Raw genomic sequence first — 25424 nt, forward strand, 5'->3', positions numbered from 1 at the left:
CCACTCGCTCAGGTGGGCATGTGCTTTGGGGTCTGCATGATCCCCCAGAGGGTGGAGGGGATTGGGGGGGGCATCAATCTATTTATTTATTTATTTTCATACCCCTCGCGCTGTGGAGTTTGCGACTACTATTCGCAGTCCAGCCTGTTCCTGTGACGCTTTGAGTGTGTGAAATATTGTTGTTTTTGTAAAAAAAAAATGCTTTTGTCTTTTCACGGTTGCTTGTGTTACAGTAAGCTTGCCTGTGAAACTCAATAAAACAATGATGGAGTTGATGTGTTTTTTTTTCTTGTTGTTTTTTTTTTCTTTCAACCATTTTTCACTCCAGCAAGGCATGAGTCAAGGTAAGTAAACTTTACAGCGACTTTTTCTTTTTAGCTGGGACGTTTGATTATGTTTTATGTCTTTCTTTTTTTTTAAAAAAAAAACCTGTTGCAACTGTAAGACTTTAGATTATTATTAAATACCTTTTATTTATTTTTTGGTTTCTTTTTTTGTTGTTTGTTTTTGCTTTCAAAAAATAAAAAGTTGTGTCTCAGCTCGCTTTTTGGAAAATCAGTTTTAATACAGGAGCAGTTGCTGCAATACCTCCACACCAGGTGGTGGCAGTATTACACCATTCTGTTTTTCTTGTCAAGCTGCAGGAACGTAAAACAACTTCCTGTTAGCATAGCGACACATATGAAGAATGGCAGAGTGGAAGAATTGCAGTTTCTGTGGTGTTCCAGGCTGTTCGTCTTCCAACCAAAAACAGCCCTACTTTTCATTTCATTATTTTCCTGTGGATCCAAACCTCAAACCCAAATGATATAGGCGATCCGAAGAGAGGAAGGGCATAGTTTAATGTAAACACAGGTGGCACCCTCTGCTCTGCTGCCGGCAATTTCGCTCCGGATTGTGGTGCGGCTGCGTCGTTCGTCGCCCGAAGAGTGGTGTTGTCCCGAGCCTTTTCCCTTGGAAAAACTTTACTGCTCCTTTGAGAATGGAGTCATTATATGACAGAACCTCAAACATCGGGCTATGCAGCTATGCTGTGAAGATAGCAACATGGTGGCTAAGCTAAGGCAGTAAATGGATCAGGACTACGTGACACACCCACCTGCAGGTAAGGTTGTTCATAATGTGTTTGGTTAACGTTAGTCAACTATGTGTACCGTTATTGGATAAATGCATTTCTACCTGAACAAATTAATGTTTATAATCAGTGATGAAAGTCTTCCGGGAATTCCCGGAAATCCGGGTTTTTGAGCAAACCGAACGTACTTTCCGGGAAATAAAGACCTGATCTCTACGGACAAATCGCTTTCCGGATTAGAAAATGGTCTGAAATCAGCTAATTTTAGCTTTATTTTCTATATTTCTCCGCAGATCGCTTCCTCAATGGTCGTGGCCATCTTTCGTCTTCCCGGCCTAATTGACCAATGACGGGACGTTTTAGTTGCTTTCGGATGCGTCGACGGGTCTGATTGGCTCTGTCTGCACCACGTGGTCAGCGTGACTTGCTTTTTTTTTTTCAAACTTTATTGAATGTAAAAAATCAATACAAAATAATGTTGAACATTGAACAACGAAGAAACAAGCCAGGGGGTTTATACATTTTATGCATAAAGATTGAAACTAATACACAGATCTAATGTTTTGATGGCGTTCTTATTATCAGAGTTTCTTATTGTCTTAATGTATTGTTTGAACTCATTAATAAAGACTGAGAAATGAGGGGTATGATTCGTTACTTTTGATTTATGAATGTGCCATTTGCATAAAACAACAAAAGGTTAATGAGGTACAACTGTTCTTTTTTATGAGATGGACAGTGGGTGATGCCAAACATAATATTTTCTAAGTACAGGCGGAAGTCAGGGTCAATGTGGGCAGAAATGAAATGACAAACTTCAGACCAGAGAGTGGTGGAAAAGGGACATGACCAAAATAAATGTACAGTATCTTCAGGGTATTCTTGACAAAAAGAGCAAGTAACATCAATATCTTCCTTGAACCTTTGTAGATATAGTTTGGTTGGATAGAATTTATGGATTAGTTTGAATGAGATTTCTTTCACTTTATTGGTTAAAAAGTATTTTGCTGGTAAATTCCAAATCTTTTTCCATTCTAAATGATAAACTAAATTATTCCAAAAAGAAACTACGTAAGGAATGGAGACAACATCCTTCTGGAAGAGTGAGCGTATACGGCGATTTGTGTTACGTGAAGAAGAAAAACAAATTTGGCCTATTTCTATTTTAGTCGGATCAATTGGCAATAAAGTTGGACTTTGTAATGATGAACTTTTGAATAATGTAATAATACATTTAGGAATTGCTTTCAAAACAAAGTTAAATTCGGTTTTTGGTATTTTGATGGAGTATTTGAAGCAGAATTCTTCATGTGACATTAAAGCTCCGTTTGAATTAAACAGCTGATGAACCAAAAGGATGTTTTGATTAAACCAAGATGGATAAAATAAAGATTTATGTCTATAAGTAATGTCTTTATTGTTCCATATGTAGTATCTGTGAGGAGAAAAATTGTGTTTGTAGATGAGTGACCAGGACAGTAACATTTGTTTATGGAAGGAAGAAAGCTTAATTGGGATCTTTTGTACATTATAGTTACAGAATAAAAGAAAGTTTATGCCTCCTAATTTGGAGAAAATGTAATTTGGTATAAATTCCAGATTGAAGTTGGATTCTTCATAAAATATCTTAGCCAATTAATTTTAAATGTATTATTTAATGTGCAAAAGTCTAGAAAGTTAAGACCACCCTTATCATAAGTGTTCATTACAACAGTTTTTTTAATGTAATGATTTTTGTTCCTCCAAATAAAGTTAAATAGAATTTTGTCAATGGTTTTCAGGACTTTTTTGTCAACATTGAGGGATAAAGCTGCGTACGTTAGGCGAGAAATTCCCTCAGCTTTAGTTAGCAAAACTCTGCCTCTCAATGATAAATCTCTCTGGAGCCACTGGTTCAGCTTTGTCTGTGTTTTATTAATAATTGGGTCAAAATTTAATTGGCATCTGGCTTTTTTATCTTTAGAGAAAGTAATTCCTAGGTAGGTAATGGACTCTTTCACTGGAATATTACAGATAGAGAGGACGTCGCAGTGTTTAAGAGCAAACAATTCACATTTTTTTATGTTTAAACAGAGTCCAGATGCAACGGAAAAATTATTAATCAGATTAATGGCTAACGGTACCTGAGAATGATCTTTTAGAAAGAGGGTGGTATCATCAGCTAGTTGGCTGATAGTGACTGTGTGGTCTGCTATTGAAATACCTTTTAGTGAGCTGAGTTTTATAGAGTCAGTGAGGAGCTGGGTGCAGAGGAGGAATAAATAAGGGGAAATAGGGCATCCCTGCCTGACTCCTCTTTTTAATAAAAATCGAGGAGAAGTCCCAGCATGAAGTTTGATAGAACAATTTCCTCCTGCATACATGGTTTTAACAGCTCCTCTAAAGAATGGACCAACACCAAATTTTTCTATCGCATGGAGGATGAAGTTGTGTTCAATTGTGTCAAAGGCTTTGTAAAAATCGAGAAAAAGGATAAAGCTTTCGTCGGGACAATAATCTGAATAATCAATTAAATCAAGTACTAATCTGATATTATTTGATATGTGTCTATTTGTCATGAAGCCAGACTGAGTCTCATCTATTATATTATCCAAAACCTTTTTTAACCTTTCAGCGAAGATTAAGGCAAGTATTTTATAATCATTGTTAAGCAGGCAGATTGGACGCCAATTGTCAATGAGGAGTAAATCCTTTTTAGGTTTGGGTATTAATGTTATAAGGCCCTGGGTTGAAGTAGGAGGAAGGAAGTTGTTGTTCAAGCTCTCCAGGAATAAATGGTGGAGGAAAGGAGAAAGTTGTTGGGAGAATGTTTTATAGAATTCAGAGGTTAAGCCGTCTGTGCCTGGAGATTTATTTAATTTGAGGTGTTCAATAGCTGATATAACTTCATGTAGCAATAGTGGTTTATCACAGAATTCCTTCAAATCAGACTCAATTACCTTGGTGTCTGTGAGAGATTGTAAGAAGAGATTAGAAGTTTCTTCACAATATTTAGATTCATAAAGTTTAGTGTAGAAGTCAGAGCAGTAATTGGCTATTTTTTTAGGATTATCTGTAACATTCCCATCAATATTTAATTTTTGTATTGAATTATTTTTAGCATTTTGTCTTTCAAGGCGAAAGAAATATGCAGTATTCTGCTCTCCTTCCTCCATCCATCTCCTCCTGCTTCTTATAAAGGCTCCCTCAGCTTTTCTACGGTACATGTCAAGCGTGACTTGCTTCCCTAGAGACCAAAACTGGCGGACCCACGCTAAACTTTCACAAACACATCTGAAGAGTTTGCGATCAAATTTGTGTTAAAATAATGGCAGGCATCGTCATTATTGAGCGTGGTCACGACCTCAGTTGTGAGAAGACGATAAAAAACAAATTGAAGTGGTCTTGGCTGGAAAAAAAAAAGATTTTTAAGGTAGTGTAGGTCAAATACTTTTTTGTGTAAAATAATCTCAAAACCACATTTTGAAATAATTTCAATTTTAGTTTTGAGTTTCAGTTTTTATTTTGAATACATTTCTCTACCTAATTTATTTGTATTTCCTAATTACCATGATTTAGTTCAGTATAGTTAACATTAATTATAAGTATTTGATGGTTTGGACCCGCACTCCCTTAAAAAATAATGTTTACAATGTTTAGTTTAGTTTGTATGTTTGTTTTGATATTTCCCAGATTACTTAGTATTGGTGTTAAAGAATTGATGTATTATGTTATAGAATTATAGTTTAAAGCAGATCCCATATTTTGATGTAATTATAGTTTGAGAAAACAGTGCAAGTGGATGTTGTACATCAGTCATTTCTAAAGCAGAAATAATGTATAAATAACTGAGGTATTTTCATAGAATATCATAGTTACTGGTGTTCTTTTTGCCATTTGGGGCTTTGATGTTACTATATTTTAGCAATTGTATGTTTTGCAGCTTTAAGGAAAAGCGTAGATTGTAGGATTGTGTTACTTTGAGCAATTTTCCAAATTCTTTTTTAGGACCAGCAAGTCCTTAATGGAGAGTCAAACTAGGGGTTTGAATGACAAATCATGATGCTCCAATTAGTCTTAGTTTCTTGATAAAGAAGTGAATAACTAGCTGCCAGAATGCACCAGAATGCATCTAAGACCACGTATTTTTCCAAAATTTCGCTCTGTGCCCGCCATATCGCTCAAAGAAAAGTTCAGGGATTTTTTCCTTGCCTGACTTTCATCACTGATAATAAAAGCTGTTCATGCTCTCACCTATTTTAATTACATGTATTTAATTAATTTAGAGTATTTTGTCATTTTGTATTTTCTTTAACAAAAATAAATGAAACCTTTTTGTAATTAAATACTTAACATACTTTTCAAATCATGATTACTGTGTTGTGGTGAAAGGTAGCAAATGTTTTAATACTGATTTTTAATTTCTTTATCTTCACAGGTGCTCTGGATGAGGCTTTCCATGACTTAGAAGCCAAGTTCCTTTGCTGGAGCCAGGAGTCGATGTCATGGCGGACAAAGAGTTCCTCGTTCAAGACCTCATTACTGACATTGGATCTAAGCTCATCATGCCACCTTTTAAGCGTTCAGCTCCATCAGCAAGGAGGAAACGGAACAAACGCAGTCATGCCCCGCCTCAGAATTATGGTGGAAAGAGTGATCTGTAGGATAAAGTCCTTTCACATCAGGGACTCTCTCGTGCCGCTCACACTGATGGGCAGTGTGAATCAGATCTGGCTTAACTGCCGTGTTTTGGCAAATTGTCAAGGACTTTTTTGTTTTGAAGAGTGAATTAATGTTTGGTATGTAAATAATGTATAATGTGCAAATAGTATGGAAAAATTTAGTGTTCCCACATATTCTTAAAATCTAATTAAATATAATTGTTATATTCTTAATATTTTTCTGTTGAAATGTGACTTTGACTTCACACAAAAATTAGATGAACAAATAAAACAATTTTGGTCAAAATTGTGCCTCATTTACTTTTTTGGTATGCGTAACAACTGATTAATCACAACACAAATAACATCAAACATTTACAATAAAAAACAACATTACAGATCAACAGTAAGACAGAAGGCTGCACTAATTGTTAAAGACAAGATAAGTGTAATTTCAGGTAGCTGGGACGTTTGATTATGTTTTATGTCTTTCTTTTTTTTTTTTAAAAAAAAAACCTGTTGCAACTGTAAGACTTTAGATTATTATTAAATACCTTTTATTTATTTTTTGGTTTCTTTTTTTGTTGTTTGTTTTTGCTTTAAAAAAAAATAAAAAGTTGTGTCTCAGCTCGCTTTTTGGAAAATCAGTTTTAAGACAGGAGCAGTTACCTCCACACCAGGTGGTGGCAGTATTGCACCATTCTGTTTTTCTTGTCAAGCTGCAGGAACCGGAAATCAGAAGCTATGCGGTCTACAACGCACGCATTTAATTGCTTTTAAAAACTATAAACACTAAATTGTGCAGCACTGTATGCCGTTATAGTTATCAATTAGGGAGGGAATTCGGACACAGCTTTTCAGGACTTTTGGAACCTTGAGATTTAATGTTTACAAGCTTCACGTGTTTACATGGCTTTGTTACAAAACGGTGAGTTTTCCCGGTCATATGTGGGCTTACCAGATATATCAAAAATAGAGATTAAAACATTTCTTAAAATGTAAAGACAACTCAAAGATGATGATATAATATTTTTCTACATTTTCTCATGTGATGCACACGTGTCGAACTACGTTGGTTACATATATTGATTACAATTAATGATTGCTATTACTTTTATAAAGAGCTTATATGTGGCTTGAAAAGTAACGAAAATAACATGTCATTCTGGGGGGGAGGTCCGGTCCACATCAGCGCCATCTTCCTTCATGTCATCGTCGTCCTCATCAGAAGAACTGCCGATATAAATGACTCCAACATGACTGTAAGGTATCGCATGTTCCCCATAGATTTCCATCTGTAAAAGATATAAAGACGTTAGGGAAATTTCATGTGTAATTGCATTAATTATTCATTAAAGAATAATGAATCAAAATTGCTTGAAAAGTAAAAAAAACAAAACAATACATTACCTGGTTGGGTTGCATGTTATGGTTTATTGAAAGTGGTCTCTGGTTTTTTGTCTTCAAAGTGAATTTTTCATCACTGTCTGTCTGCACGGCTTTGTCAATCTTCGCAGGTTTGTCTGCTGTTGGAGTGCCTTCAGTTGAAGATGTGACATCTTCTATCATCTTTTCATCTTGGAAACTGGTTAGGTTTCTATTGATGCCTTCACAGCACAGGTATTGTCCTCCACAGAGGCAAAAACACCTCTTCCCTGAGCCAGGTTCAGGTGAACCAAAACCTTGGAGGTCCTTAAGATCTGCAGAAAAAAATGAAGGGGTAAAAGTTGTCCCGTCTAAATTTCTTTCGTGAATAATGCTAAGATCTTCCATCTTGTGCTCCAATCTGTTGTCCTGGGGAAAGCCTGAAGTAGAATGGGGAGGCCTTTATTTAAATCCTCTGTCTGGAGTCTGACTTCCTAATAAGGTTGAGGAGCAAGGTCGTAAATCAAAAGTTCCGAAGTTTATGGTTGCTCCTTTACCATAAACACATACATTTTAACTCAAGGATCAGAATTAGCTATTCTATCATTGTGCCATGTCATGTCAGACACCTCAGAACCCACACAGATTTAAATCTATGGAGGTTTTTAATACTATACTAATCTTTTAATATATATATATTTTTTGCTGTTGAACATTCCAAGTATGCTTTAGATTTCTTGTTTTTATTAACCCAGAATAAGATTTTCAGTTTCGAACAATTTCAGATACCTTGGCATTAACATAACAAAAGATATATCTGGACTTTTTAAACAAAATTTTCTGAATCTTTACCAACAAACAATTTAAGCGTCTAGGTAATGTACCCATCTCATTAGCTGGTCGTGTAAATATAGTTAGAATGAACGTATTGCCAAAATATTTATTCCTTTTCCAATGCATCCCTATTATAATTCATTAAAAGTTTTTAAAAAAAAATCGATTCTCTTGTCTCATCATTTATTTGGAATAAAAAAACACCCAGAATTAAAAAAGTTTTTTTGCAAAGACCAAAATTCCTGGGAGGATTAGGACTGCCTAGGTTTAGTCTGTAGTTGAGCTTAAATGTAAGTGCGGACGAGCCAATTTATTCGCCCAAAACAGAAAAGAAATACAACCTTTTTGGTAAAGTTACATTTGTGATTAAGACGAAAGAAAACCGATAATTCAAATAATTCAATCTCTTCAGTGGCTATAAGTGATTGTGTAAAAAACAGCCCTGCAGCTTTTGCACATTTCATCCACAAGGTGACAGCATTCTCCACAACAAAATCCACTGCCAACCTATTTTGAATCCCTGTAAAAGCAGCAACTTAATAGCAAATCAAATGACAATAAAACAATCCAACATAAAGAACACAACAGCTCAATGAGGGTGAGTTTGGAAAGTCATAGTCTTTATCGGTCTGAAAAGGACCTCTTTGCACCAAATCCATTCTTACTGGATCAGAGAGTGTGGTTGGTCATTCAGCTGGATCAACTGGATTTAAGTTTGGGCGAATTTTGGATCCAGCCTGCTTCTCTTCCATACACGCCTCTCTTGGAGCCTCTGGAACATAAGATACAGAGCTACAATAAAAGCAAACAGTTAAAAGAAAAACAGTCAAATGTTTCCCTTTCAACAGTAGATGTGGTGACAGGAGTTTCTTCTGCAGATAAAAAACAAGAATTATTATTATAGAATAATCACTGATAAAGCCAATAAAATATCTATAGCAGAATAATAATATATTGGCTCGTTTAAAATCTGTGTGCAGGTTTTTCACAATTTCATGATCTTTTTATATATTTATGAGAGATTTATTGTTTGATTGTATATTTGCATAAGGTCATATTTCATTATGCAGACACTGTTTTTTTTTTATTACTCCAATACTTTTTAATACTTTTTGAGAGCAGAAGAAACTGTCGGCTGAGATGGAACTGTGCAAAACATCATCATTATGTAAACTAAAACTGCAAAATATAAATGAGAAATAAATGTACCTATTTATAAATAATAAAATGTGAACACTAATTTGAGAATAAGTGGAAATATAAGCCTTTAATACACTTCTTTTTGTATTATTTTGTATGTTCATAATTTTAAAATTAGTACATTTATTTTGTTTGTCATTTATAGATGAGAACCTTTATTTCCTGACACACTCGTTGTAAAACTCAGACTACCTGACTGTCTATAACAGATAAACAGCAGTTTTTATGCTGTAATAAACCGAAAAATGCAGAACGCACTAAATATGTGTTACCAAAACAATGAAACAAAACGATAACGTGAGTTAATTGCGCAGCTGCACAGAACTGCTGGATAATGTAAAAATAAAGCCCCAACATCCTCCAAACTTACCTGGTGACTGATGTTGAAGTTTTTTTTTTTAATCCCTTTTAGCTCCTGGTGGATAAAGTCTCTGAAAAATTAAGTTTTCTTGTTCTCGAGTTGATCAATGACAAAATGTGATGGTTCGTTGATTTGTTGTTAGCTACCCACCTTGAAACGGAATGCATCCACCTAAGGGCTGTGTAAACATTACCTGGTGACTGATGTTGAAGTTTTTTTTTTTATCCCTTTTAGCTCCTGGTAGATAAAGTCTCTGACAATTAAGTTTTCTTGTTGAGTTGATCAGTGACAAAATGTGATGGTTCGTTGATTTGTTGTTAGGAACCCACCTTGGAACCGGAAGGCATCCACCTAAGGGCTGTGTAAACATTAAGGTTAACGTTTTTTTAGGTTTCATGCTTTTCTATTCCCGTTTTTGCTTGTTCCTTTAGCATAAATCCTTTTAAATTTGATTCTGTCAGGTTAGGTTATGTGGACAGTGTTTAAGTCCAAAATACATTTAAAAAATAAATAAAAATACAGATCGGGAGAGGTGCAGGAGGGATAGACCAGCATTTTATGTATGTATGTATGTATGTATGAATGTATGTGTGTGTGTTGAAGGCCGATAATCATTTTATTACCATTTAGCTTATAATTTTGTTTATGTTTACGCTGAACACTTTTATTGAAACTGCTGAAACTTTTATATAACTTTTGCATTATCTTAAAGTAGATGTGGATTTTACTTAAATGTGTTTGCTAGATCTGTTTTTTTTTTTTTAAGGAGGGGCGTGATGGTGACCTCAGGCCTTGTCTACAGAATCAATGTATTTTCTCTTTATTTTATCGCAAAGCCCTTTTCGCACCTTCAAGGAGTTGTAAAGTGCTATATGTATGAACAAAGTGTCATTCGTTCAGGTTCCCTTAAATGAAATAATTGTTTCTGACAGAGGCAAAACGACGGGGGAAAATAGTGTATGAGGATTCATACCTGCAGATCGTTCCCGACATTCCACAAAGCGTTCGTATCGCCAGAAGAGCGTTCAACTCCGTGTGCGCGCACCTCATCCAGAGGAATATACGCTTCCAGATGGCTTATCCAGCAACACTGTCCTTCACAATCAACGGACCTGAAAAGACTTTCAGAGACTCGAAAGAGGCTGAACTATTTCTAAAAATTGCCCACAAATGAGGTACTGTACTTCTATTCCAACCTCAATAATAATCTGGTGAGTAAACGTCGCAGTAATGAATGACTAATTTTTGTTAAGGGTATTGAATGAATTGCACTCCTCGGGAGAGAGAAATTTGACTTGAGTTTACTTTAATGACTATGGTAATCTTTATGTTTCTTAAATTTTTACTTATTTTTTGTTTACTATGTTTTTGTTTGTTGCGGGAATTTGGGAAAGTGTCTTCACAGAGTCTTCTACTTGCAATCTGGACATTTTTCTGACTCAATATTTCTACAACTAAAACATAATAATGCAAAAAGTATTGTTATTGGAGTAATATATCACCCACCAGACTCTGATTATGACATATTTAGAGACAAACTTGAAAACATTCTTCTCCACATAAACCTAACGAACATAAATTGTCTTATTATGGGTGATTTAAATATAGATATATCCAAGGACAATAAAACCAACAATGACTTTATTAATACTCTTTTCTCCTCATCCTTTTTCCCAAAAATCAATAAGTACACCAGAGTTGCGGAAAAAAAAAAGCAAATCCATTTTGGACAACATGATAACTAATACAGTAAATATTGAATATAAATCAGGGGTTGTATACTCAGACATTACAGACCATTATCCTATTGCATGCTATATGAAACTAAATAAAAAACCGTCAATCCCACGTACAAGGAGAAAAGTGAAAGTTGTAAACACCCAAACTTTAGCAAACCTAATCAGTCACCTTCAGACCAAAAGGTGGGACGCAGTATTCAACACCACAGATCCCGAATCTGCATATAATTCATTAATTGAAGAATTAACTGACTCAATTAGCATAACAATCCCAGAAAAAAAAAAATTAGACAAAAAGACATTTAAAGTAAAACCTTGGATAACCAAGGGAATACTAAATTCAATCAAACAAAAGAATAAATTGTACAAAAAGTATATAAAAAAACAAATTATTTAACTTACATAAAATATAAAAACAATCTAACAAAACTATTACAAATAAGCAAACAAAATCATTTTACTACACAACTGAAGGTTGCATCTGGAGATCGAAAAAAAAAAAAGTCTTGGAGGGTGTTAAATGACATTCTCAGCCGCAGAACAAAAACTACAGTCATCCCTGATGCCTTAGAGCAGTGGTTCCCAAACTTTTTCTGCAGGGCCCCCCTTTCTAAAGATTAGAATATTTTCGAGCCCCCCCACACTGACACAAACATACAAATCCTTTGTTTCTAAACTCCACTGCGCCTTATAACATGTGGTTAATGAGAAATCTCTCTCTGAACGGTAGAATTCTGTTATCTGAAGCTGAAGGAATCTCTAGATCTGTCTATGTGTCTCTGTCTTTAGAAATGCCAAAACACATCTGTAACCTATTAAACAAAACATTATTTGATTTTGGAGGAAAAATGTCATTACTTAAGGAAAAATATTTGTGTAACAGCAGAAAACATTGGGGCATGGATGTATTAACCTTTGAAACTTTAAACAACTCTTTTAAAATAAAGTGGTTAAGTAATTTATTGAAAGGGGAAGACAATATCTGGAATGCATTTCCCAAATATATATTTGACACAATGGGAGGCATTCAATTCTTGCTAAAATGTAATTGTAAAAATGAAAAATTACCCACAAAACTTTCAAACTTTTACAATGAAGCCCTGCTGGCCTGGAAACTCCTTTATAAACATAATTTTTCTCCAACAACTTGTTTTATTTGGAATAACAGTAATGTACAATACTAGAATAAATCACTTTTTTCCCTAGATGGTATGATAATGATATTGTTTTAATCAGACAACTTTTCAATTCTCATGGACATCTTCTGACGAATGAAGAATTTCTTTTAAAATTCGGTATTACTGTTCCACCCAGAGAATATGCAATAGTGTTAGATGCCATTCCAACCAGTCTACTTCAACTGTTTAAAGGGATTTATAACATAAGTCAATTAAGAACCCAGACAATTTTTTTGGACAATGTGGATATGTGTGTTAATTCAGTTTCCAATAAACAAATAAGAAATCTTTTACAGACCACAACCTTACCTGCTGGGAGGTTTTACTGGGAATCCAAATTTGTGGACATAAAATGGGCTTATGCTTGGACTATTAGTAATAAATACTGTCTAAATAACAAAATAAAAGAGGTGTCCTTCAAAATATTGCATTGTATATATCCTACCAAAACTTTGAGTAGATTTGTTGTGGACATGGACCTGTTTTGTTCATTCTGTGGAACTCAGGAGGAAACTATTTATAATCTGTTTGTGGACTGCAGACATACTAATATGTTTTGGATTGAAGTGGGAAACTATATTGGAAATATAACTAAACTAACTGTTACATTTTTAGATAAAGACATTATTCTGGGTTACCTTAATGCAGTGCTTCTCAAATAGTGGGGCGCGCCCCCAGGGGGGGGCACGAAGCGATGCCAGGGGGGGCGCGCGGTGGTGGCGGTTTTAGGCACAGGTTTGTCCGGTGCGCAAATTTAACGTGGGGGCAGCGGTGACAGCGGCTCAGTGCTTGGAAAATAATCTGGTCCACTATTCGGTTCCTATTGTCTGTTCTGTCTGTCCGCGGCTGCGCGAGTGAGAACGAAAGGGGAGGGGTGGTGTGGGCCCTGTCTGCCAGGGGAATCGGGGCACGCGGACCACTGCTACCGCTGCCTGTTGCCCAAGATCACCGCTGCCCTTAGATTCCTAAGCTCATGCTAACAATGTCATTCTTTATGAACTATTGTAGACATTTTGATGACGTGTCTTTATTTTCCATCCATGTTTTCTTTGTCTGCCTGTGGTTTAGTTGGTTTCAGACAGACAGAAAGACAGCAGGTAATGTAGGAAAACAGCTGCACTTTTATGAGATCAGAAATAAACAATCCGTCATTTAGAAAAAAAAAATCAGCACGTTTTTACCTATTTCTTCAGACTAAAAACGTTAAATATATTGGTGCTGCTGTGTTAATGTTTCAGATCAATTTAGATTTAATATTATTTATTGATTGAATTATTTTTTTTCAGCATCAAATGGTTCAGTTGGTCAAAATGTTTCTAGTTTAAATAAGGAATGACAGATTTTTTTTTTATTTCAGGTACTTTCAGCTTCTTTTCTGTTTTAGACTAGAACAGGGTTTCTGTGGCTAAATAAAGTTAATATTTGTTGAAAGTGGATTTATTTTGCTTTTTTCTTTTGTTAGTGTTAAAAGATACAATTTTAGGTATACAAATTTTATAGATACTGACCTGATGTATTGTCACCGCGCGAGTGTGTCTGTGTGTGTGTGTGTGTGTGTGTGGGGGGGGGGGGGGTCAGGGGGGGCGCGAAACATTTTCTTTTCCTAGGGGGGGCCTGGCAAAAAATAATTGAGAAGCACTGCCTTAATGTCAAAGTAGACAAAGATTGTATCTTCATTACACAATTGTTTTTATTATTGGCAAAATTCCATATCCATAAAGCCAAACGGTCAAACTCCAAACCTAAATTCCAGCAGTTTCTGAGTGAAATCAATCAGTACTGTACCATTATCAAACATCTGCAAAACCAAAAAGCAATCCAACTAATTTAATTTTTGAAAGATTTAAAATTTATTAAACCCCAAAGATTTTTGAAGGAATTATTCTTTTTTCTCTTATCTTGTATATGTATATGTATATAGTTTTTGTTTTATTTCCTATATTTTTCTGCAATATGTACACATTTCAATTCCCCCTGAGACATTCACATTGTTATTGTATTATTATGTAGAGTATTTTGACACCACTAAAGTATTGCGCATCAAAACAGTAAAACCGCGCATCAAAACCCCAAATCTGTGAATCAAAATGCATAAATTGAGAACCAAAACCCACAATTTGCAACCAAAGGCCTTTCCCCAAAGCACAATCCTATTTCTCAGCTGCCGATTTGTTTTCTCGCCATTCTGAAATCCTGTTTTTGAGTTGCAGTTTTATTTTGAAACTGTCTTTTTGAGTTGCGCTTTTATTTTTTGAGTTGCGCTTTTATTTTTTGCGGTTTTGATTCTAAAACCTGTCGACACGTAAAAACAGCGACATGTCAGTCAAGGGGAGGGGAGGCGGGACATCCCTGATATCCAGAAGCTCATTGGCTACCGAATAAGACCGAGTCTTACGTCAACAGACCAGTTTAGAATGTGCCGGTAAGTTTCTCATGTTTTTCATATCTTTTACTATATTAAAAGATCAAAATTGTACTTTATTTAACCAGAGGACGCCAGCGCATTCAGATGAGGAGCTCCACCAGTAGCTGCTAGTGAAAAAAGATGTTAGAAAGTTAGATGTTGCATGAAAAACTACCACCATTGTTCTCCTGTGTTAGCATGCTAGCTAGCTCAATGCTAGCGGGGTATCCAGCTCTTCCCATGACTTTTGTGGATTAAACAAAGTACATTTTTTACCACAGTGTCAGGATCGGTCATGTAAACCTGGGAATAATTGCCCGTGGATTGTCACTAGGGTTAATCAAATAGTTTATAACCTATAAGGTTTCTCAATATTTTTCAGGGTTTACAGACAGAGGGAATTATTGAACAGAGAAACAATATTGCTGTGCCATATTATTCAAAATGTATGCGTCTGCACTATGCAGACTGGCAGAAGTCCGGTATTCGAGTGAACCAGAGCAGAGTAAATTGTAGCAGACCAGCAAAAACGTGTTTTATTCCACTTTAAATTATTCCAGTATTAGACATCAATAGAATTATTAGTATATTTAATTGGGTGGTGGTTTTAAAATTGACAGCGTCGTGTATTGCTGAATGTTTGTTGTTTTCTATAAGGTCCGTTGTTATGCATACCATAACAAAAAAGGCAGGAATACTGAGGCAGCTACGACGTGGATGTCTACATCTTCTTTAAGGTAATGAAAAAAAATGTAATCTTAATTTTTCTCTTCTTTTTTTGGTTAATTAACTTTGCTGTTTTTGTTTCTTTCCAGATGCAGGCCCCAAAGACGTCCCAGTGTGATGCAAAGGCTGTCCAGCAGGCTCACAGACATCTCCTGTCAACTGAAAGAGAAGCCTTTAAAATAGTTGTCCATTTCGACCACACTGTCTGCTTCCCATTTCTTAGTGCCTGTACGAAAACAGTGACTTTTCCACCTCAAGTCTTTTAAGGAGTTTTAAAAACAGTTATTTTAATTTCTCTGAATTGTGGTTCAGAATTTCACAGAATCTAATGCACTTGACTCTGTGTTTCAAAGATCTTTGCAAAACCATCAGTCTTTTGTACAAAACACATTCAATGGTCAAACATTAAAAAATGAAGCTTTACAAAATACCAGTGTTGATTATTAGCCATTTATTTTCTTAAGGGGGGCAGTATTTTGTAAGGCAGATGAGATCTGTTCACATTGTTAGTTTTTGTTACATCCTGCTGTGATGACATGCATAGATCAGTACATAAATGTTAATGTCTTGGCCATGGTTTTCTGATGTCCCACAAGGGTTGAACAGGTCTGAGAGGAGAGAGGACAAGCCACAGAGGGAACAACAACTCCAACAGTTTCCTGCTCTGCCTGGTTTAAGTTAGTCTGTCGTCCAATGTCCACAGCATCCTGCACACAAAGAAAAATGTATTTAAGACAGTTAAAATGAGTGTGTGTGTGTATATATTTATATATATATATACACACACATACACACACCTTAATTGCTACTCAGTAGCTGCATATTGTGAAAGGTAACTTCCTGTGTTAACCTGCAATCTTTAAGGTTGAGAAAATTATTTTGGAATACAGTTCAGAATCAGAAAAACTTTATTGATCCCACCTGTGGGAAATTTGCTCTGGTACTTCAAATAAAAATTGTGTTTCTTTTATTTATTTATTTTAAATAGGGATTAACTTGATCCCAAACTAGGAAAGTAACACTTTCTTGCAGCAATATGTTGCTTTGTTGTTCAATCCATCTGTGTAATCCCTAAGGAAATATTGAAAAACCTTATATATACATGAATGTACTTCTTAAAAAACTATTTGATTAACCCTAGTGACAATCCACGGGCAATTATTCCCAGGTTTACATGACCGATCCTGACACTGTGGTAAAAAATGTACTTTGTTTAATCCACAAAAGTCATGGGAAGAGCTGGATACCCCGCTAGCATTGAGCTAGCTAGCATGCTAACACAGGAGAACAATGGTGGTAGTTTTTCATGCAACATCTAACTTTCTAACATCTTTTTTCACTAGCAGCTACTGGTGGAGCTCCTCATCTGAATGCGCTGGCGTCCTCTGGTTAAATAAAGTACAATTTTGATCTTTTAATATGGTAAAAGATATGAAAAAACATGAGAAACTTACCGGCACATTCTAAACTGGTCTGTTGACGTAAGACTCGGTCTTATTCGGTAGCCAATGAGCTTCTGGATATCAGGGATGTCCCGCCTCCCCTCCCCTTGACTGACATGTCGCTGTTTTTACGTGTCGACAGGTTTTAGAATCAAAACCGCAAAAAATAAAAGCGCAACTCAAAAAATAAAAGCGCAACTCAAAAAGACAGTTTCAAAATAAAACTGCAACTCAAAAACAGGATTTCAGAATGGCGAGAAAACAAATCGGCAGCTGAGAAATAGGATTGTGCTTTGGGGAAAGGCCTTTGGTTGCAAATTGTGGGTTTTGGTTCTCAATTTATGCATTTTGATTCACAGATTTGGGGTTTTGATGCGCGGTTTTACTGTTTTGATGCGCAATACTTTAGTGGTGTCAAAATACTCTACATAATAATACAATAACAATGTGAATGTCTCAGGGGGAATTGAAATGTGTACATATTGCAGAAAAATATAGGAAATAAAACAAAAACTATATACATATACATATACAAGATAAGAGAAAAAAGAATAATTCCTTCAAAAATCTTTGGGGTTTAATAAATTTTAAATCTTTCAAAAATTAAATTAGTTGGATTGCTTTTTGGTTTTGCAGATGTTTGATAATGGTACAGTACTGATTGATTTCACTCAGAAACTGCTGGAATTTAGGTTTGGAGTTTGACCGTTTGGCTTTATGGATATGGAATTTTGCCAATAATAAAAACAATTGTGTAATGAAGATACAATCTTTGTCTACTTTGACATTAAGGCAGTGCTTCTCAATTATTTTTTGCCAGGCCCCCCCTAGGAAAAGAAAATGTTTCGCGCCCCCCCTGACCCCCCCCCCCCCACACACACACACACACACACACAGACACACTCGCGCGGTGACAATACATCAGGTCAGTATCTATAAAATTTGTATACCTAAAATTGTATCTTTTAACACTAACAAAAGAAAAAAGCAAAATAAATCCACTTTCAACAAATATTAACTTTATTTAGCCACAGAAACCCTGTTCTAGTCTAAAACAGAAAAGAAGCTGAAAGTACCTGAAATAAAAAAAAAATCTGTCATTCCTTATTTAAACTAGAAACATTTTGACCAACTGAACCATTTGATGCTGAAAAAAAATAATTCAATCAATAAATAATATTAAATCTAAATTGATCTGAAACATTAACACAGCAGCACCAATATATTTAACGTTTTTAGTCTGAAGAAATAGGTAAAAACGTGCTGATTTTTTTTTTCTAAATGACGGATTGTTTATTTCTGATCTCATAAAAGTGCAGCTGTTTTCCTACATTACCTGCTGTCTTTCTGTCTGTCTGAAACCAACTAAACCGCAGGCAGACAAAGAAAACATGGATGGAAAATAAAGACACGTCATCAAAATGTCTACAATAGTTCATAAAGAATGACATTGTTAGCATGAGCTTAGGAATCTAAGGGCAGCGGTGATCTTGGGCAACAGGCAGCGGTAGCAGTGGTCCGCGTGCCCCGATTCCCCTGGCAGACAGGGCCCACACCACCCCTCCCCTTTCGTTCTCACTCGCGCAGCCGCGGACAGACAGAACAGACAATAGGAACCGAATAGTGGACCAGATTATTTTCCAAGCACTGAGCCGCTGTCACCGCTGCCCCCACGTTAAATTTGCGCACCGGACAAACCTGTGCCTAAAACCGCCACCACCGCGCGCCCCCCCTGGCATCGCTTCGTGCCCCCCCCTGGGGGCGCGCCCCACTATTTGAGAAGCACTGCATTAAGGTAACCCAGAATAATGTCTTTATCTAAAAATGTAACAGTTAGTTTAGTTATATTTCCAATATAGTTTCCCACTTCAATCCAAAACATATTAGTATGTCTGCAGTCCACAAACAGATTATAAATAGTTTCCTCCTGAGTTCCACAGAATGAACAAAACAGGTCCATGTCCACAACAAATCTACTCAAAGTTTTGGTAGGATATATACAATGCAATATTTTGAAGGACACCTCTTTTATTTTGTTATTTAGACAGTATTTATTACTAATAGTCCAAGCATAAGCCCATTTTATGTCCACAAATTTGGATTCCCAGTAAAACCTCCCAGCAGGTAAGGTTGTGGTCTGTAAAAGATTTCTTATTTGTTTATTGGAAACTGAATTAACACACATATCCACATTGTCCAAAAAAATTGTCTGGGTTCTTAATTGACTTATGTTATAAATCCCTTTAAACAGTTGAAGTAGACTGGTTGGAATGGCATCTAACACTATTGCATATTCTCTGGGTGGAACAGTAATACCGAATTTTAAAAGAAATTCTTCATTCGTCAGAAGATGTCCATGAGAATTGAAAAGTTGTCTGATTAAAACAATATCATTATCATACCATCTAGGGAAAAAAGTGATTTATTCTAGTATTGTACATTACTGTTATTCCAAATAAAACAAGTTGTTGGAGAAAAATTATGTTTATAAAGGAGTTTCCAGGCCAGCAGGGCTTCATTGTAAAAGTTTGAAAGTTTTGTGGGTAATTTTTCATTTTTACAATTACATTTTAGCAAGAATTGAATGCCTCCCATTGTGTCAAATATATATTTGGGAAATGCATTCCAGATATTGTCTTCCCCTTTCAATAAATTACTTAACCACTTTATTTTAAAAGAGTTGTTTAAAGTTTCAAAGGTTAATACATCCATGCCCCAATGTTTTCTGCTGTTACACAAATATTTTTCCTTAAGTAATGACATTTTTCCTCCAAAATCAAATAATGTTTTGTTTAATAGGTTACAGATGTGTTTTGGCATTTCTAAAGACAGAGACACATAGACAGATCTAGAGATTCCTTCAGCTTCAGATAACAGAATTCTACCGTTCAGAGAGAGATTTCTCATTAACCACATGTTATAAGGCGCAGTGGAGTTTAGAAACAAAGGATTTGTATGTTTGTGTCAGTGTGGGGGGGCTCGAAAATATTCTAATCTTTAGAAAGGGGGGCCCTGCAGAAAAAGTTTGGGAACCACTGCTCTAAGGCATCAGGGATGACTGTAGTTTTTGTTCTGCGGCTGAGAATGTCATTTAACACCCTCCAAGACTTTTTTTTTTTTTCGATCTCCAGATGCAACCTTCAGTTGTGTAGTAAAATGATTTTGTTTGCTTATTTGTAATAGTTTTGTTAGATTGTTTTTATATTTTATGTAAGTTAAATAATTTGTTTTTTTATATACTTTTTGTACAATTTATTCTTTTGTTTGATTGAATTTAGTATTCCCTTGGTTATCCAAGGTTTTACTTTAAATGTCTTTTTGTCTAATTTTTTTTTTTCTGGGATTGTTATGCTAATTGAGTCAGTTAATTCTTCAATTAATGAATTATATGCAGATTCGGGATCTGTGGTGTTGAATACTGCGTCCCACCTTTTGGTCTGAAGGTGACTGATTAGGTTTGCTAAAGTTTGGGTGTTTACAACTTTCACTTTTCTCCTTGTACGTGGGATTGACGGTTTTTTATTTAGTTTCATATAGCATGCAATAGGATAATGGTCTGTAATGTCTGAGTATACAACCCCTGATTTATATTCAATATTTACTGTATTAGTTATCATGTTGTCCAAAATGGATTTGCTTTTTTTTTTCCGCAACTCTGGTGTACTTATTGATTTTTGGGAAAAAGGATGAGGAGAAAAGAGTATTAATAAAGTCATTGTTGGTTTTATTGTCCTTGGATATATCTATATTTAAATCACCCATAATAAGACAATTTATGTTCGTTAGGTTTATGTGGAGAAGAATGTTTTCAAGTTTGTCTCTAAATATGTCATAATCAGAGTCTGGTGGGTGATATATTACTCCAATAACAATACTTTTTGCATTATTATGTTTTAGTTGTAGAAATATTGAGTCAGAAAAATGTCCAGATTGCAAGTAGAAGACTCTGTGAAGACACTTTCCCAAATTCCCGCAACAAACAAAAACATAGTAAACAAAAAATAAGTAAAAATTTAAGAAACATAAAGATTACCATAGTCATTAAAGTAAACTCAAGTCAAATTTCTCTCTCCCGAGGAGTGCAATTCATTCAATACCCTTAACAAAAATTAGTCATTCATTACTGCGACGTTTACTCACCAGATTATTATTGAGGTTGGAATAGAAGTACAGTACCTCATTTGTGGGCAATTTTTAGAAATAGTTCAGCCTCTTTCGAGTCTCTGAAAGTCTTTTCAGGTCCGTTGATTGTGAAGGACAGTGTTGCTGGATAAGCCATCTGGAAGCGTATATTCCTCTGGATGAGGTGCGCGCACACGGAGTTGAACGCTCTTCTGGCGATACGAACGCTTTGTGGAATGTCGGGAACGATCTGCAGGTATGAATCCTCATACACTATTTTCCCCCGTCGTTTTGCCTCTGTCAGAAACAATTATTTCATTTAAGGGAACCTGAACGAATGACACTTTGTTCATACATATAGCACTTTACAACTCCTTGAAGGTGCGAAAAGGGCTTTGCGATAAAATAAAGAGAAAATACATTGATTCTGTAGACAAGGCCTGAGGTCACCATCACGCCCCTCCTTAAAAAAAAAAAAACAGATCTAGCAAACACATTTAAGTAAAATCCACATCTACTTTAAGATAATGCAAAAGTTATATAAAAGTTTCAGCAGTTTCAATAAAAGTGTTCAGCGTAAACATAAACAAAATTATAAGCTAAATGGTAATAAAATGATTATCGGCCTTCAACACACACACATACATTCATACATACATACATACATACATAAAATGCTGGTCTATCCCTCCTGCACCTCTCCCGATCTGTATTTTTATTTATTTTTTAAATGTATTTTGGACTTAAACACTGTCCACATAACCTAACCTGACAGAATCAAATTTAAAAGGATTTATGCTAAAGGAACAAGCAAAAACGGGAATAGAAAAGCATGAAACCTAAAAAAACGTTAACCTTAATGTTTACACAGCCCTTAGGTGGATGCCTTCCGGTTCCAAGGTGGGTTCCTAACAACAAATCAACGAACCATCACATTTTGTCACTGATCAACTCAACAAGAAAACTTAATTGTCAGAGACTTTATCTACCAGGAGCTAAAAGGGATAAAAAAAAAAACTTCAACATCAGTCACCAGGTAATGTTTACACAGCCCTTAGGTGGATGCATTCCGTTTCAAGGTGGGTAGCTAACAACAAATCAACGAACCATCACATTTTGTCATTGATCAACTCGAGAACAAGAAAACTTAATTTTTCAGAGACTTTATCCACCAGGAGCTAAAAGGGATTAAAAAAAAAAACTTCAACATCAGTCACCAGGTAAGTTTGGAGGATGTTGGGGCTTTATTTTTACATTATCCAGCAGTTCTGTGCAGCTGCGCAATTAACTCACGTTATCGTTTTGTTTCATTGTTTTGGTAACACATATTTAGTGCGTTCTGCATTTTTCGGTTTATTACAGCATAAAAACTGCTGTTTATCTGTTATAGACAGTCAGGTAGTCTGAGTTTTACAACGAGTGTGTCAGGAAATAAAGGTTCTCATCTATAAATGACAAACAAAATAAATGTACTAATTTTAAAATTATGAACATACAAAATAATACAAAAAGAAGTGTATTAAAGGCTTATATTTCCACTTATTCTCAAATTAGTGTTCACATTTTATTATTTATAAATAGGTACATTTATTTCTCATTTATATTTTGCAGTTTTAGTTTACATAATGATGATGTTTTGCACAGTTCCATCTCAGCCGACAGTTTCTTCTGCTCTCAAAAAGTATTAAAAAGTATTGGAGTAATAAAAAAAAAACAGTGTCTGCATAATGAAATATGACCTTATGCAAATATACAATCAAACAATAAATCTCTCATAAATATATAAAAAGATCATGAAATTGTGAAAAACCTGCACACAGATTTTAAACGAGCCAATATATTATTATTCTGCTATAGATATTTTATTGGCTTTATCAGTGATTATTCTATAATAATAATTCTTGTTTTTTATCTGCAGAAGAAACTCCTGTCACCACATCTACTGTTGAAAGGGAAACATTTGACTGTTTTTCTTTTAACTGTTTGCTTTTATTGTAGCTCTGTATCTTATGTTCCAGAGGCTCCAAGAGAGGCGTGTATGGAAGAGAAGCAGGCTGGATCCAAAATTCGCCCAAACTTAAATCCAGTTGATCCAGCTGAATGACCAACCACACTCTCTGATCCAGTAAGAATGGATTTGGTGCAAAGAGGTCCTTTTCAGACCGATAAAGACTATGACTTTCCAAACTCACCCTCATTGAGCTGTTGTGTTCTTTATGTTGGATTGTTTTATTGTCATTTGATTTGCTATTAAGTTGCTGCTTTTACAGGGATTCAAAATAGGTTGGCAGTGGATTTTGTTGTGGAGAATGCTGTCACCTTGTGGATGAAATGTGCAAAAGCTGCAGGGCTGTTTTTTACACAATCACTTATAGCCACTGAAGAGATTGAATTATTTGAATTATCGGTTTTCTTTCGTCTTAATCACAAATGTAACTTTACCAAAAAGGTTGTATTTCTTTTCTGTTTTGGGCGAATAAATTGGCTCGTCCGCACTTACATTTAAGCTCAACTACAGACTAAACCTAGGCAGTCCTAATCCTCCCAGGAATTTTGGTCTTTGCAAAAAAACTTTTTTAATTCTGGGTGTTTTTTTATTCCAAATAAATGATGAGACAAGAGAATCGATTTTTTTTTAAAAACTTTTAATGAATTATAATAGGGATGCATTGGAAAAGGAATAAATATTTTGGCAATACGTTCATTCTAACTATATTTACACGACCAGCTAATGAGATGGGTACATTACCTAGACGCTTAAATTGTTTGTTGGTAAAGATTCAGAAAATTTTGTTTAAAAAGTCCAGATATATCTTTTGTTATGTTAATGCCAAGGTATCTGAAATTGTTCGAAACTGAAAATCTTATTCTGGGTTAATAAAAACAAGAAATCTAAAGCATACTTGGAATGTTCAACAGCAAAAAATATATATATATTAAAAGATTAGTATAGTATTAAAAACCTCCATAGATTTAAATCTGTGTGGGTTCTGAGGTGTCTGACATGACATGGCACAATGATAGAATAGCTAATTCTGATCCTTGAGTTAAAATGTATGTGTTTATGGTAAAGGAGCAACCATAAACTTCGGAACTTTTGATTTACGACCTTGCTCCTCAACCTTATTAGGAAGTCAGACTCCAGACAGAGGATTTAAATAAAGGCCTCCCCATTCTACTTCAGGCTTTCCCCAGGACAACAGATTGGAGCACAAGATGGAAGATCTTAGCATTATTCACGAAAGAAATTTAGACGGGACAACTTTTACCCCTTCATTTTTTTCTGCAGATCTTAAGGACCTCCAAGGTTTTGGTTCACCTGAACCTGGCTCAGGGAAGAGGTGTTTTTGCCTCTGTGGAGGACAATACCTGTGCTGTGAAGGCATCAATAGAAACCTAACCAGTTTCCAAGATGAAAAGATGATAGAAGATGTCACATCTTCAACTGAAGGCACTCCAACAGCAGACAAACCTGCGAAGATTGACAAAGCCGTGCAGACAGACAGTGATGAAAAATTCACTTTGAAGACAAAAAACCAGAGACCACTTTCAATAAACCATAACATGCAACCCAACCAGGTAATGTATTGTTTTGTTTTTTTTACTTTTCAAGCAATTTTGATTCATTATTCTTTAATGAATAATTAATGCAATTACACATGAAATTTCCCTAACGTCTTTATATCTTTTACAGATGGAAATCTATGGGGAACATGCGATACCTTACAGTCATGTTGGAGTCATTTATATCGGCAGTTCTTCTGATGAGGACGACGATGACATGAAGGAAGATGGCGCTGATGTGGACCGGACCTCCCCCCCAGAATGACATGTTATTTTCGTTACTTTTCAAGCCACATATAAGCTCTTTATAAAAGTAATAGCAATCATTAATTGTAATCAATATATGTAACCAACGTAGTTCGACACGTGTGCATCACATGAGAAAATGTAGAAAAATATTATATCATCATCTTTGAGTTGTCTTTACATTTTAAGAAATGTTTTAATCTCTATTTTTGATATATCTGGTAAGCCCACATATGACCGGGAAAACTCACCGTTTTGTAACAAAGCCATGTAAACACGTGAAGCTTGTAAACATTAAATCTCAAGGTTCCAAAAGTCCTGAAAAGCTGTGTCCGAATTCCCTCCCTAATTGATAACTATAACGGCATACAGTGCTGCACAATTTAGTGTTTATAGTTTTTAAAAGCAATTAAATGCGTGCGTTGTAGACCGCATAGCTTCTGATTTCCGGTTCCTGCAGCTTGACAAGAAAAACAGAATGGTGCAATACTGCCACCACCTGGTGTGGAGGTAACTGCTCCTGTCTTA

At 35.5% G+C, this 25424-nt stretch overlaps 7 long non-coding RNA genes across 9 annotated transcripts; 4 read left to right on the top strand and 3 right to left on the bottom strand.

Annotated features, from left to right (window-relative positions):
• The first annotated feature begins 643 nt into the window (after positions 1–643).
• Positions 644–6022, top strand: LOC144993988 (uncharacterized). The gene is made up of 2 exons (XR_013657328.1): positions 644–1105; positions 5493–6022. It is a non-coding gene; the product is annotated as an uncharacterized LOC144993988 (long non-coding RNA).
• A 482-nt stretch (positions 6023–6504) lies between these two features.
• On the top strand, positions 6505–7445 carry LOC144993986 (uncharacterized). Of its 2 annotated transcripts, none has more exons than XR_013657324.1 (3): positions 6505–6643; positions 6892–6982; positions 7233–7445. It is a non-coding gene; the product is annotated as an uncharacterized LOC144993986 (long non-coding RNA). The 2 variants fall into 2 exon arrangements; XR_013657323.1 differs by having other exon boundaries at positions 6892–6977.
• On the bottom strand, positions 6570–9605 carry LOC144993989 (uncharacterized). The gene is made up of 4 exons (XR_013657329.1): positions 9485–9605; positions 8580–8686; positions 7126–7415; positions 6570–7010 (listed from the first exon to the last, which is right to left on the bottom strand). It is a non-coding gene; the product is annotated as an uncharacterized LOC144993989 (long non-coding RNA).
• Positions 9606–14710: 5105 nt separating this feature from the next.
• On the top strand, positions 14711–15950 carry LOC111947966 (uncharacterized). The gene is made up of 3 exons (XR_013657322.1): positions 14711–14814; positions 15454–15533; positions 15612–15950. It is a non-coding gene; the product is annotated as an uncharacterized LOC111947966 (long non-coding RNA).
• An 8-nt stretch (positions 15951–15958) lies between these two features.
• On the bottom strand, positions 15959–17113 carry LOC144981365 (uncharacterized). The gene is made up of 2 exons (XR_013657326.1): positions 16977–17113; positions 15959–16229 (listed from the first exon to the last, which is right to left on the bottom strand). It is a non-coding gene; the product is annotated as an uncharacterized LOC144981365 (long non-coding RNA).
• A 5072-nt stretch (positions 17114–22185) lies between these two features.
• Positions 22186–25221, top strand: LOC105357936 (uncharacterized). The gene is made up of 4 exons (XR_911726.4): positions 22186–22306; positions 23105–23211; positions 24376–24665; positions 24781–25221. It is a non-coding gene; the product is annotated as an uncharacterized LOC105357936 (long non-coding RNA).
• On the bottom strand, positions 22602–25286 carry LOC101170150 (uncharacterized). Of its 2 annotated transcripts, none has more exons than XR_177643.5 (3): positions 25148–25286; positions 24809–24899; positions 22602–24558 (listed from the first exon to the last, which is right to left on the bottom strand). It is a non-coding gene; the product is annotated as an uncharacterized LOC101170150 (long non-coding RNA). The 2 variants fall into 2 exon arrangements; XR_013657325.1 differs by having other exon boundaries at positions 24346–24558; positions 24814–24899.
• Positions 25287–25424: the final 138 nt, after the last annotated feature.

This window comes from Oryzias latipes, chromosome 7 (assembly GCF_053564925.1).
Source record: "Oryzias latipes strain Hd-rR chromosome 7, Olatipes_Hd-rR_3.1".
Lineage (NCBI taxonomy): Eukaryota > Metazoa > Chordata > Actinopteri > Beloniformes > Adrianichthyidae > Oryzias > Oryzias latipes.